Below are 14,751 nucleotides of genomic sequence, written 5' to 3'. Positions count from 1 at the left end.
GGGGGGGAGAATTTGGGTGTGGGTTGTTTTTTTTTTGACATGCACATTAGCTGTGTTATGTATTATCACAAAAAAATCCGAGGCCAAACACTACTCCCACTTCTCAGCAGCATTTTGCGTTTCAGCAGCGCAAGCGAAGGCAGACGGGGGATTTTGTGGGTTTTATGGCAGTCGACAGCCCGGGGGCATCCCCAGGCGCGGGCAGCGCTGGACGCGGCGCATCCCCGGCACTGCCCAGCGCCGGCCCCGCAATTCCCGGCTCCGCAATTCCCGGCCCCGCCCGGCTCCGGGGGCTGCGCTCCCGCCGGACACCGCCAGGTGGCAGCGGCGGCCGCAGCCCCGGTTCTGGGGTTTTATCCTTAAAACATCGGCGCGGGCGGGACCTCGGACGGGCTGCGCTCATCCCCGGCTCAGCGAGCACCAGCATCGCCAATAGCAAGTGGCTGTCAGGGTACTTGATCTACGGGAAGTGTTTCTCATCCCCTCTACGAAAAAAAAAAAAAATCTGTGTTCTCACTGAATATTGGAAAAAAAAAATCAATAGGAAAAAATATTAAATCCATGAAATCTGGTAAGGTAATATCTTTTCCATCTTTAGCTACAGTGTTCCTGCTGACTGACATGACTAACAGTGTTATTGACAGGCCGTGACTGGTCTGATCAGTAATACATGGGATTTGGCTTAAAGTTGTTCAAAGATACCACAAAGTTACAGCCAGTAAAAACTAATAAATAAATAACTAACTTTTACATGCTGTTATTCTTTTCAAGTATGAGTTTTCCATAATTTGAAATTTCATTACCATTTAACAGTGCTGAGAAAATTCCATGTGTGAATTATTGCAAGGCTGACAGCTTACAGCATCGAGAAATAAATTCCTGTCGTCAGACAAACTTGTCAAGATCTAATCAAAACACTTCAAGTGTGTAAGATAATAAATCATTAGCATCTATAACAGGTTGTGCGGTTTATATTCTAAAAAAGGTACTTCTTCCACTCTCATTTGTTAGAAATAATTAGTTTCCAACTGTGAAGCCTATGTAACAAGGACAGCTTTTTGCCACTGCAAAAGAATAAAAAACCAGGTAAGATACAGGTATTGTATATTATTCTGCTTGTGTAGATAGTATGTTACTTAGACATGCACATACATCTCTTTCATCATATGAGCAGCTATATTTAATTTATGCTTTTTAAAGAATATGGCACCTCTTGGCAGAAGGCAGTTTTTCTATTGAAATGACGTATTTCTGTTTATTCCAACACAGTCAGGCCCAGAAATTTTTAGAATGAATGTATAAAGCTCTGGAATTTCATGGTACTGGATGAAAAAGCACGACAGTGACCTTTAAATCTATCTAACTACCTTCTTGGTTTTGAACTTTTAGGGTTCATTTTTACAAGCTTTGCTCTAGTCATCAGAGCTGAAAAGTCATTTAAAGAAAGAACACTCCCTTGCAGCAGCACAGCTCTGGTAATTGTGACTTATAATTACCAGACATACATCACAAAAAACATGGTCCAGGAACAGGAATGGACAAATCCTTTCCTTTATAGAATGCTTGTTTTACTCAATATGACCTTTAATACTTCCTATAATGTAGGTAATTCGGGATTAAATGCATGCAAGGTTAGAAGGAGGATTGCCTGGGCTTTGTTCCTGAAAGCATCCCTTGGAAACCAAGTTTCCAAATAAGGAAGGAAGAAAGTCCTAGCAGATGACATCTCAATGCAATTGAAATATTATCCTATACATGTAGGAACCGTCTTCATTCTGCACCTCCACCTTGACAAACACAGTACAGCTTGGAATCAATAGGCAGTAGTTCACATTTAATACCACTGTGGTCTTGACAACAAAGAGCACAATCAAAACAATCAATTTTTATACCTGGTGTTCCACCATGCCTCATGTCTTAAAATCCCCTTGACAAACCCTAACAGCTACACAGCCCACCACATCCTGGCCTCTGCAGCACTTTCCCTGTCCTCTGGGAAATGACAACGCACCCTCCCAGCTCTTTGCCCTTTTCTGCCTCTCCAAAGCTGGTAACAGCCCCTGTAATCCCCCAAAACAGACCATGAATGGTGGGGCCAAGGCAAATGCACCAGAGCTGGATGTTACACAACCACAAGCAGTGTAATTATGAGATTTGCTTTTCCCAAATCACCAGGGAGTTTGTGTGTGAAGTTACATCCCAGATAGAAAACGCCTGGAGATGGAAGGAAGGAGGGAGCAGACCACAGACATCGGCTGAGCTATTCTTATTTGAGGATGTCCACTGCCAGGAGAACACTGCAGGTCTCCAGGGGATCAAGTGGACGACGAAAATGCCTCCCAGAGATGGGGATACACTCACAGGGTCAAGACTCATCTGGGTCTTAAGCCAGCTCAACACTTCAGTGCGTGCAATGGAACCAACTGAGAGTTTGTATCTTAAAATGACAGGGTGGTTTCAAACATCTGAAATAGCACTGCAAAAACAGTGATTCAGTAATTATGAAAAATGTAAGAGAAAAGTCTAACAGCATTTCACAAGTGCCCTATAAAGGTTAAAGTCTACTCAGAATCATATATAGTATCATTTATAGTAGAGATTAAATGGTTTAGTGTGTAAATTATGAGGTAGGTGGTGTGATTTAACTGGTTTCCACTCACACCACAAAGGAGGTTGGCATTACATGTCCATGCATCCTGAAAAAATAAATCACATTTTAAGAGGTGAGATAACTAATAAAAGAGTGCTGAGCTGTGACAGTGTGGTCTGAAACACTATTTACAGGGTGCAGCTGTAATGCTTTCAATATGCTAGTTTATCCTGAAGGACGTTTTTCATTTAAGACCACCCTTTTGATGAGAACAACGCACGAACCTGCAAGATTCCAAACTGCCCCTTCCAACAGCACATCTGCCTCCCTGAGCACTTGTGCTGCCAGTAGCTATATTTATATTACCATTATTACTCCAGCCAGCCTCCATGCCACCTGCTCTCTAGGTCAATAATATAACCCTCAAAACAGAGGCTTACATTTACATTTGATTTATATGAAGTGCTAAATAGCGTTAAGAACATTTTAAAATATTGGTGCGCATTATTCACGAAGAACTTTCAGAAGTGGAAATAAAGAACTACTTTCACAGATCCTAAAAAATAAGGAGTGTATTAAATCTTGCAGTACTCAAATGACAAGAACAGACTGTTCTGAAAGTTAATTTTTTGTATCAGTTCCACATTTCAAGGCATAATTATTAAACATGCAACTTGATCTCTACATGACAAAAGAAGCAGCAGATTTTCAGACAAGTAGTTAAAAAGGAACCTTGGGAAAGAAATTCAGCATCAAGGAATTTATAAAAAGCTGATTCAAATATCTGCCTTCAAAAGAGTTTCTTATATTTCATTTTGTCTTAAGTTCATCACCTCAATCATGAGGCTATAAAATTAGTAGGACACCATATCATGCTACAGAAGAGGTTTCACAGTAAGACTAGATCTTCATTTTACAGGCACCAAGAAGGCTAAAAGAGAAAAAATACCAGCCATTATAAAGATCATTTTTCTGTTTGCCAAATATATTGTTTAGTACATAGACACCAAAAAATTTATTCCGTTGTGATCTTTTATATACAGAAACTGCATCTGAAAACAGGAATGTTTCAGGCAGCAGGAACAGTGCTAGCTTTTTGCATAGGTGTGTGCACACAATATGGAGAGGAAATAAAGTCTGGAAGTCTATTTGTTCATTGACCTACAATACAACCCACATCGTTTCAGCAGATACGTTATGTTACAAAAGTGTGAAAAAACAGGAACCCATCACTCAAATTTGTCACTTTCTCTCAGTCTTGTAATTTGTCCTTGAATATGTATCTGCACATATGGCACAGACCCACAGGCAAAGTTGGATGCTGGAGCCCGCACTGATGGCAGCTTAAATGGAGTCCTTGCAAATTAAAATGAGAACCATTGCCACACAGGATGTTCCATATTTTTGCCAGAGCAGACAGCATGATTCCTGAGATTGCCTTTGACCTTGGCTCCCTTGCAAGGTAGCTCACTATCATACCAGTTGGGACAATAGACAAATATTTTTACAGCTATAAGAGTAAATACATTTCAGTTAATAAGTTAATATTTCACAGATGATGAAATTCCACTGACAGTCAGTGACCTGGTACCATGCACTCATGTTTTAATTTTTTTCCTTTGCTGACTATGTTTGCTTCAGGGTATACTACCAACCAGCAGGGGATTAATTAAATCTCCTTCTATACATAACCATTTGCATTACAGAAATGATATAATGAGGGTTGGAATCTCCAGTTCTGATGGAAAGTACAACCTGGCCGTGCAAGGACAAACTGTAATCCATCCATCAGATTAACAGGAAGGAATTTTTCATGGTGATTAAAAAAAAAAAAAAAAAAACCACCCCATGCTAAGCCTTTCTTTCTCCTATCAGAATCTGTCAGGAAAAATAATTTCCTTCTTTTCACTGTATCACTGTAAATGGTTATTAAAAACAGCACTTCTCAATTTCTCTTTCTAGAAATGATTACATCTGAACTTGCTTCCCAAACTCATCAGTAAAGAATTTTAAACAGCAACACTAAATCCGTATCTGTACTGAAGGTCAGATGAACCTATGGAATATGCTGCAGATACTTTCTATAATTTACTGACTTTTTAGAAACTAAATTCAGGATCATACTGTTAGATCATCTGCTTAGCTACAGAGATACTTAAAATACAGAAAATTAATACCCAGCCTCTTGCCAATACCATTCAAAATATTCAGGACATAGAGTTTAATTCCCAGACCAGATTCTCCACACTCTAATGAACTTATGTCTGCCATCACACAAATTCTGAAATGCCACGGATAGCCTAGTCCCAGGGCATCTCCCCACATTCCCAGCACCAGCCAAACTGCCTGGAAACACCCTTTCCTAAGAAATCTCACCTTCACAGTGACAAAGTGCCACAGCCTCCAGAAAAACATGACACCAGAATAGTCAACAATGCATCTGTTCACCCAGGGCTACCCTAAACATACTACAAGTTCAAAGCAAAATAAATGTATTGTTTTGATTCATTTTTTACCTCAACAGAACTTGCATGTCAACAAAAATGCCATTTGCAAGTATTCTAACATCTAAAACCAAATGGGGAAAAAACCCTCAGCTGTTTAGCTAACAGGCAGTCCTATTTCTCTAAATATTCAGTATATATCAGTCTTTCAACCCACAGGTCATGAATCAGCCAATGATGCATTTCATGCTTTTAGATCTTCCAGCCTTTCTTTTCTCTTCAGCTTAGAAATCCCTTACTAGTCAGCAAAATAAAAAGCCTTTGGATTTATTTCAAATTAAGAGTTACTGCAGAAGGAAATAAAGCTAAAAAGCCCTTTAAACTTTAAGCAAAATTCTCAAACACAGCAAATTATTTTCCCTTCCCCACCAGCCCTTCTGGCTGGGCAACAGAAACTTATTCCTTGGTAAGCAAAGCCAAGGATTCAGGTCACATCTGTGCATTAACCTGTCAAGAATATATGTGACCAGAAGCTTCCCACTAACCTTTCATATCACTTAACCTCAGGGCTTTCCATAAGATTATGGATTTTGGTTACTTGACCAAAATAATTCCAGAATACATCTCAAAACAGGCAGGAATTCACACTTTCCTCAGAATATTTTCAGTGCCCACTCCTGTGTATATATATAATATATATATGTATTTCAGTAAGGTGGAGTGTCTACTCCATATTTTGTACATTACATCATATTTTCCAGCCCAAAATACAACATTACACAGTGCTCGTGGTAACAAACGGGACTGAGACCACACGTCATGGCTTGGACTGGCAGATGACAATAAAAACAAGGGATGCAAACCACATTCCCAAGGGATGAATGGGGAGTTGCCCAGCCCCAGGAAAAGCCAGCTGCCACAGCTGGGTGGGCACCCACAGCCCAAGGCAGGGTGGCACCCACACATCCCTCAGCAGCCAGAGCAATGAGTGACTTGCAGTCCCCAAATTCTCATTTCCTCCACAGGATTCATTCCTATCTCTGTTTCTCGGGACCAAGAGCACACGGTCACTCTGATTTCATGCCTTCATTCAAGCAGAAGTCTCTTTCTTCCCATAGCAAAGGCAATTGCCAGCTTCATATTCAATCCCAAGCTTTTCAGCTGAGGTTAAACAGACAGTGGTTTCTGAAAATTAAGACAACCTCTAAAATCCTGGTCACAATAATAGGGTACAGTAACTCAGCTGTTCAATCCTTAGACACCAGCAAACTAATTTACTATTAACTTGATTGTTCTCCTCAAGGCTAAAAAAATAAAACCAACCATAGCAGCAGCCCTCTTCAAGTACACTTGCCAAGCTTACTTTTAAATGCTACAGAGCACATAAAATACAATCTTTTTAAGGTGTAATTTCACTTGCAGGAAAAGTAAATTTAAATATTACAGCTTGAATTTTGCAACCCAGAGTCCTAGATGTGGTACAGAAGCATAGAAAAAAAAAAACAGCACAGCAGAAGAAAAATTATGAATTTACTCTCCTAACAGACAATCCATAAATTGCAACAGCAGCAGTAGCTCCAGAAGACCATTATGAGAACTTATTCCCTGAATTAAACAATAGCAGCAACCCAAAATGTGTGTGTGTATCAACAAAATAAAAAGTGAGATGCACGGCAGTCCTCTGTAAATAAAAGGGTATATTTTAAAACCCGAAAAATAACACCAATAATAAATACTCCAAAGCTTTCTTATATATTATATTTTTGCACAAATTAGCCTAAGGGTGAAGGAATACTGAGAGTAATAAAGCACACATCTTAGACAGCTCATTAATCTTTCTCATTACTTAATTCTAGTTTTACAAGGCCATGAAGCAGATTCCTGATGTGTGCCAGAGCCTGCCTAGCACTGAACATCCAAAATAATGGGAGCAACTGTTCAAAATTCTCTTTCATTTTGCCAGGCGGAGCCAGTTTCAGAAATTTAAGTCAAAAGGTCACGTTCTGCAAAATTTTGAAAAATGCAGGAAAGAGTCTCATGTCGGAGCCGTACAGGATTGCAGCTGTAATGCTATTGTTAGAAACCGCTCTTAAAATTACTCTGTCTTGACTTGCACCAAAAATTCCTTCGAGACTGGGCATGCAATGGTCACAAGGAAATAGTCACAGCTGCTAAAAATGCCAAGAGCATTACAAATAAACAAATCCAGTTTTATTCTCTCCCTTGTAAGCTCATACTAATATTAATCTCTGATTAAGTCAGTTGACATTTCTACTATACACACATCTACTCCTTAAAAGGTTGTTTCTAGACTAATTAACTGTCATCAAGGCTATCTGACAACCAACTTGATTAATACAACTCTTTAAATATCCCTGAAAACTGAATAACCAAGCCCAACAAAACTTTGGTGAGTTTGGAACCTTTCAGGTTTATCTTACATAAAAATTACATAAAACAATGAGCCATCTCATGAAAACTCCAGGCCTGGCTCATCACCTCATATCCATTCAGTGCACTGTTAATACAGACCATGAACAAAAATCAAAGGTTACCCCCAAAATTATCTTGAAATACATTGGTATTATATTAAAATTAATTGGACAGTCTTCAAAACCATAGTTGAAGCAACACAAGGTACATGGTCAGTTCAGTGTTAACATCAGCAGCAGGTCTCTTCCACCAGTCCAAAGGGTTCTGTTTATTCTGTCAGGTTGGCTTCTCACTGACTCCCCAGCTGCAAAGTGTTTGAAAGCAAATAGGCAGAAATTAAATTTGGTGGCTGTTTTTGAGAGGCACTCCCCATGTCTCCAGTTGCTTCATCAATGTTAGGCCAAGACTTGTGACACATCAACAGAATTTTATCTTTAGAATTGTCTATTTCTCAATTAATTTAGACAAAAAGAAAAATGTGTCAGGCCAGTGTTGCCAGACAGCTGGACAGCTTGGCCAGCCATAAAATTAGGTCAAGTTTCCTAATAGTAAAGCTCCGGGAGAAAGTTCCAGGGGAGAGAAACCTTTCAGTTCCTCAAAAAGCCTCAACAATAAAGGTGTCTCCCATCCTTCCTTAAAACTGAATCAAGTCCATTCCACACAGATATGGGAAAACACTCTCAGAAATTGAAAGCATAAGCAATCAATTTTAAAGATATTTAGTAATTAGTCCTAAAAGGAATTCCAAGCAAATAAAGCTCCCTTGCCTTCATCTAGTTTATGACTGATAGCATCTGTAACCTCACGAGGCATCCATTAAGTTCAGTAGTTAATTACATCTGCTCTGACTGGACATTATTTACAGAACAAGCAGATGTAATTTTCCATTGCTTAGCTAAGCTACATGAGGCACTTCAGCCTACCCCTCTCAAATCACTGCTTCTCACAAAAACACAGAAGGAGGAACAGACAGGGTGCTCTGATCATTTTTTTGCAAAGGAATAGTTACAGGCCATCATCCACTTAATGAAGAAATCCACATGCTGAGCACCACGTGAAAATTTGGAATAATCAGATGTCAGACAGTATTTACAGCTTTGTAGCAGACAACAGAATTTTAACTTCTATTTCTGCCCTCAGAAGTGAATAGTCTCTGATATTCTTTATGCCTGCTGGGCTACACACTGGAACATAAGCCCTTGAAAAAAGTGATGAAAGAAAAGGCTCTGTTGCTTCATTCCCCAAAAATAAATACTTTTTTACAAGAAAAGCAAAAGCCACAGATATTTGACATTTACACATAGTATGTGTATAGGAAAAGATATTCACCCCCTAGACATACAAGGTGGTTACACACCCAGTGTGACTCATTTCAGTTATAACACAAAGCCTTTTTATCACAACTTTTTTATTATTAGTTTCAAGAACAATAATTTCAGTGAAAAAACCAAACATTAAATTGGAACATGCTTTCCTATCATCTTTCGCACATACTTTCAAACAAGTCGGGTTTTTTTTCTGCTTAGGCATATTTAAATTAATCATAAAGACAAAAAAATGTATTAGAAAAAAGCAATTAAATGGTCCTCTCAATTTTGGTGAGATAGAACTGTAATAATCACCAATTGAACTCTAATTTTCAAATTACAATCTTATATTAACTTCAAGTACAACAGTGCCTGTCACGTCCACATGTGACAATGCTCTAAGGTGGAATATAAAATGGGGAACTGCAAAGTGGTGCTAGGCCAAACCCATGAATAATTTACAGATCAAACCCAATGCAGGGAAAGTTTTCTACTGGTGTAGGTAAGATAATATTCGGGCTCATAAGAGGCAGAACGTATCTCACAAAAGCAGCATTTATTGCTTTCAAAATGAAAGACAGGTGAGCTGGGAACCATAGGAACTGACCAATCTCATTCCTGGACATATTTTTAAATAACCACATCCAGCCCTGTCCTTCAGGTATATCACAAATTCTGCAAGTGTCAAGAGAACTGAAGTTTTTGGATCACTCCAATTTCTCCTATGAAAAAACATGGGATACATCTAAGCATCTTTCACAGATTTATTTATGAACAACCCTACATTTAATAGAGTTGGATAATTCAAGTTTACTCAGTGCCAAGAGATCTGTTTCAGAGTAAAGGAAAATTCATCCCCAATTAAAGTACTGGTAAAATACAGGCACTCACTCCCAAAGCAGAGATTGAGAAACTGCAGACTGTGCCTAATGACTTTTAGTTCTGATGGGCGATTAGTGCGCTTTGTAATGGACTGACAGAAACAGCTGATTCTATTACAAGGACATGTTCTGGCTAGGATTCTCTTTCTGTTGCATTTAAATTATAAATATGGACTCTCTTGAAAATATATCAAGACAAAAGATATTAATCAATATCTAAAACTTCTGTCTTCTGTCCTTTACCACACTTCAAATTAGAACAAACACTGACCTCATCACCAGGAAAGCCTTGCAGGTACTCAGGACCGTCTGCACTGTAATTTCTGTTCTGTACATTCCTCTTCATCCTCTACTCCTTTCAGAAAAAATTGCAAGGGTTTTTTTTAATTCAGCTGTTGGCTTCAAAGTCAAGTTTTAAGGTATATTCCTGTTTGCATTTACGGGTACAGAAGAAATTTCCAAAGACTTTGCAAGACCTGAAAATTCATCACCGGTTATCACTGAACAGTCTCCTTCTTCAAAGAGGATTTGGGAAGGGGCTTTTCCTCAACTTGACAGGTCTCAAAACAGCAAGTCTAATCAATGGCCTTGTTCACACTTTCAGGTTGAATTCAATGCATGATTAAAGCATTCAGCTCAGAATAGCTTCTGGGGAGCCAAAACGTCTTTGCTACAATGTTTTTAACTCAATGTCTGTAATGTACTGTAGGAGAACTTGAATACCAGAACCAAAGTCCCTGCTCCTCTCATACATATTTCATAAAACCTACAAAAAAATGTTACTCATAGTGAAAAGAGAAAGCAGCATGGAAACTGCAAACCATCTAACAAGCAAGGAGCTTCAGTACATCGAAACATTTAAATACAAAAGTAGGGCAAGCACCTAAAAATCAGGTCTATACCTCTGCACAAGCTTTCCCACTGTTGTTTTTGAAGTTTTGTTGTCATTTTCTTTTGTCTATCCCACCCCAACTCAACAGCTGTTCTCAAAGTAGAAGTTACGATTTTGATGTGCTGCCATGTGCATTAGAGAACTTTCTATACAAAGAATGTTTGTTGTGGATGATAAAACAATTCTTACGACCATAACCAATGAAAAAAAAACCACCTTAGGAGACTTTTCACTGAACTTGTTACATTTTTGTTTCAGAGGGACCAAACTGCAAAGAAACAACTGAAAAGATGGAAGTTTAGTGAGCATCTGTGAAGAAATAACCTAGATAGCTTTCAAAGAATGACTCAAGGTTTCACTTCCTGATAGCAATCATCGACCCATGCTCCTTGGTATGGTAAGTTGTCTTCTTCGTCAAGAAAATTCTTGGTTTATTTCCCTTAGATGTTTGACTCCTTAATCCCTATTTCCACGATGTTTTCTCTCAGGGAGTGCTACCACAAGCTGTACTGGTGCTCCCAAATTCTCACAACAGAAGTGCAACTTCAGCAGCCAGAACAAAGGATTAGTAAAAGCATTAAAGTGATCCTGCTAAATCATTCAGTGCTTACACAAAAACTGAATTAATCTCATCCATTCTCCTCCAAATTTAAATTCTGTGATAACTGATAATTTTCATTTCAATAAAACAGTTTAGAAACTGATAAAATAGTTCCAATGTGGTCTGACTGCAACAGGCTCAAAGGTCTTCTAACATATTTCACTTTTCTGTTTCTCACAAAGTCAAAAGCACAGCAAATGAAGGCAAGATGGTGATTCCCATTTAAATCCTCTTCTTGGAGCTGAAACATTGCTCCAAATTCACCACTGTATTTTAAGCATTTCAGTTTACTTAGGAGGAAAGAAACTTTGGAGATTTAAGGATTTATTTTTAATGTGGGCTTTGTACTCGCTGAATTCAGAATTTTAATATCAGAAAGCAAACTCACCATCTAGTCAAGGAATTACAGATGACTGGCTATAGGGGGATTTCTCTAACACACATACACCCAAAACAAACCCAGTGAAACTTGTGGGGTTAGTCCAGATTTACATATATGCTGAGAAAATTTAGACTTAACATCTCAAATGACCTTTTCTCATTTACATGATTAAAAAAAAGGTGTGTCACAGGTACCACTTTATTTTCACTGTTTTTAATTCCACAGTAGCTTCTTATATAATGAATATTTATTTTCTGCCCATCACTTATTTTTATAGAAGTATCTATCTTTGAAACAAATTTAAAAGTCAGCTTGATATTTATTTAAGAAAAATCCTAGGATGGCTCACCCAGACACAAGAACTGTCAGAGACTGGGCAACAAAAATATTTATCTTCAGAGAAAAAAAAGCAGGTTTTCAGATGTAGTGAGCCTGCTGTCTTATTAGGTGAGCCCCTGGGAAAGTCTATTGCTTTGTTAACATGATGTTGGGTTATTTTTCAGATGAAGGTAAAGCAACTCAAGTCATATTCCCTCCCCCACCTGAAGCCATAAGAAGCTGCCCAGCATTTATGTCCAGAGTGCTTAAATCGCAATGTACAGCCTGCTTAAAAAAATAAAATCGATAGACATTATGCCTACTTATTTAAAAATCAATAGACATTATAGATTAATAAAATATTCTTTTCATTTTCCCTGTTATTCTAATTGAATACTTATAAGCCTCTCTAGCCATGTTTAACATTAAATGCAAATGGACATAGAGCATTTAAATGTGTACTGGTTCTAGGAAGCAGAATCTGTACTGTAAAACAAACTTGAAAGAAGCATTTGTAAATTAACATACTGAGGCACACAAAATCTTATTTTCAATCCTAATACTTCAAGTTTTCCTAATTTCAGTGTACTTAAATAGTATTCCACTGCCTGTTCAGACCTAGAAACTATTAAAGCAAATGACTGACCAAAAAATAGTATTTTCAAAACAATATTGGAACTTCACTACACAAATGTCCATTAATTTCAGTGGAACAGGTGGAAAATTAGGTTCACTGTACTGTCTGAAAACCTCTATCTATGGCTTCCTTCATGCCTAGAAGGTTTTTGCTTCACAGATTCAGGTACTCCTATCAAAGCAAATAAGTCTCTGGAGCCTGGGAAAGGCAGGGAGCAGAAAAAGGACTCAAAAAGCCAAAAGGCAAATAAGCAATACAATAGCAAGATACAAGAAGGGAAATGAATCTACCTACAATGCCAGGGAGCTGCCATGTGCAATACCAAGCCTAAAGCAAAGCAGAACTTAAAAGTGCTTCCACATTAATTCTAGAAGCCTGAAAAATAAAACAAAAGTATATTTGGCATCAAACAGCCACCCTCTGTAACAGGCATGCCACACACCTGCCCCCAGGGGGATAATCTATGGGATAGTGTTGTCAGTATCCACTTATCAGGATTGATGGATTAAGCTGTGGGAGCAGGGAAGATGCTCTGCAGATGAAGTTTACCAGGATAAAAATATTACAGAAGAAACACTTCACAGAATCTCTTTGGGCAGGAAATCCAGCCTGTAATAGCCAAAAATACAGTTCCAGGGCTGTGCTACCAATTCTCAGTTCAAGGCAATGACAACAACCAGGAAACATTAAATAAGATTGGGGGAAGCTGAAAAGTTAGGACAAGTCACAAGAGTGGAAGTTTTCAGTCTGGGCCAGTGCTTCACCAGGATAACAGAAGATCAGTCTGAACTCCAACAAGAGATGCTATTTTGGGTTTGTCCCCAGCCTTCTACATTCCTTTTAACTTTTAGTGCCCACAAAATGATTCTGTCTTGACTGGGGTGCAGCATTCCTCCTGGGCAGAAGCCTTTGGTCCCAAAGAGTTGATCAGCTCCCATCACATCTAATTCCTTCTTTTTACTCCACTATGTTGTCCACACATGTGGGCTGCTAATGTCTTGTCTACAGATTCCCACACATAGAGCTGGCAGGTATTAGAGAGAATGTGTTTCAGTGGCCCACTTGGCATCCTCAAGTTACCCTCAAAGCATCTCTCCTTGAACCTCCCACACAGAAACCCATTTAACTGCATTTATTCACAGAGTCACCCACTATCACAATCAGCTTCCCCTTATCCTTGGGGATATCATCTCTGCTGCAGGAGCCTCCTCAGTACAGAAGGATACAATGACACTGTCTGGAAGATGGATCTTGTCCAAAAGATCAAGTCCATCCTCAGCAGCAGTGCAGAGGGAGTGGTGTCCTAGCAGGTCTCACCTCTGAACCTCTCTACTAAGTTCATGCAGTTCAGTTACTTTCAGCTTAGAAGAGCAAATCTGCTTTCTTAATGCTGAGAGCTCCCTGAACTACACACACTGAAGACCTGCTCCATCACATGTTCTGCATTCTCTGCAAAAAATGGAGAACCCTTCACTTAGACGCCAGATTTTTATATGTATCTGATGTTTAACAATGTGTTAGGTACTGGAACCTGATCTAATTAAACTTCTCCTTTAAGTAAGTGATTAAGCTTATTCTCTTCCCCCTCTATTCTACTTTTATTAAGTAAATTAGAAATAGGTGAGATCTATCCAAAAGCAGGTTTGGTTTGTTGAGCTTATGGGTTTCTTCTTAAATGCTGACTTGAGGCATTCTCTCTTTTCACTGATGACAGCCAATCTTGTCCCCTGTTCTACACACAAATTAGAAATTTCTTTTACTTTCATTCCTCCATCTCTGAAAAGGTTAGGCATTCTCAGTATCCCAGATGATCAGGCAGAAAGCTGGCTAATATTGTAAGTGCATCAAAAATCTTACATACAGAACTAAAGAAAACGCCAACCAACCAATGCAGAAGATCAAAAGTGTGTTGTTATTTTATTACAGTAAAATGTTAGATAGAAGTTTGAGATTTGAGTTTTCCTAAATTAATTCCAGCATACACTGCAATAGCAGATACTGCACAGAACCAAACGTGGATTTCCTGTAAATCCTGGCTGTGTGAGGAATTTATCAGGCGAGTGGGCAACACAATGCCAGAATCAGGATACACACAACCAAGGACTCACACACCCACAGACAGCCAAACTAGCACTAATTTGAAAAAGGACAGAGGAGAAACTGTGAAGACAATGGACAGCTGTAACTGGGGAGTAAAATGCAAACAGGCTGTTAGGCAGCATCAAGAACGGGATGGAACATAATATGGAAATGATTATAATGGCAT

General features: G+C 38.8%; 1 protein-coding gene across 6 annotated transcripts in view; it reads right to left on the bottom strand.

Annotated features, from left to right (window-relative positions):
* MAST2 (microtubule associated serine/threonine kinase 2) overlaps window positions 1-14,751 on the bottom strand; it is a 190,399-nt gene that overhangs the window by 109,607 nt on the left and 66,041 nt on the right. The gene's annotated exons all lie outside the window — the stretch shown is intronic.

The sequence above is a fragment of the Corvus kubaryi genome, unplaced genomic scaffold (assembly GCF_017639235.1).
Source record: "Corvus kubaryi isolate FWS band 111438036 unplaced genomic scaffold, C.kubaryi_AGA036_p1.0 37334, whole genome shotgun sequence".
In the NCBI taxonomy this organism is placed as follows: Eukaryota; Metazoa; Chordata; class Aves; order Passeriformes; family Corvidae; genus Corvus; species Corvus kubaryi.
Note: the sequence above shows the minus strand (reverse complement) of the source record. Positions and strands in the feature narration are given on the sequence as shown.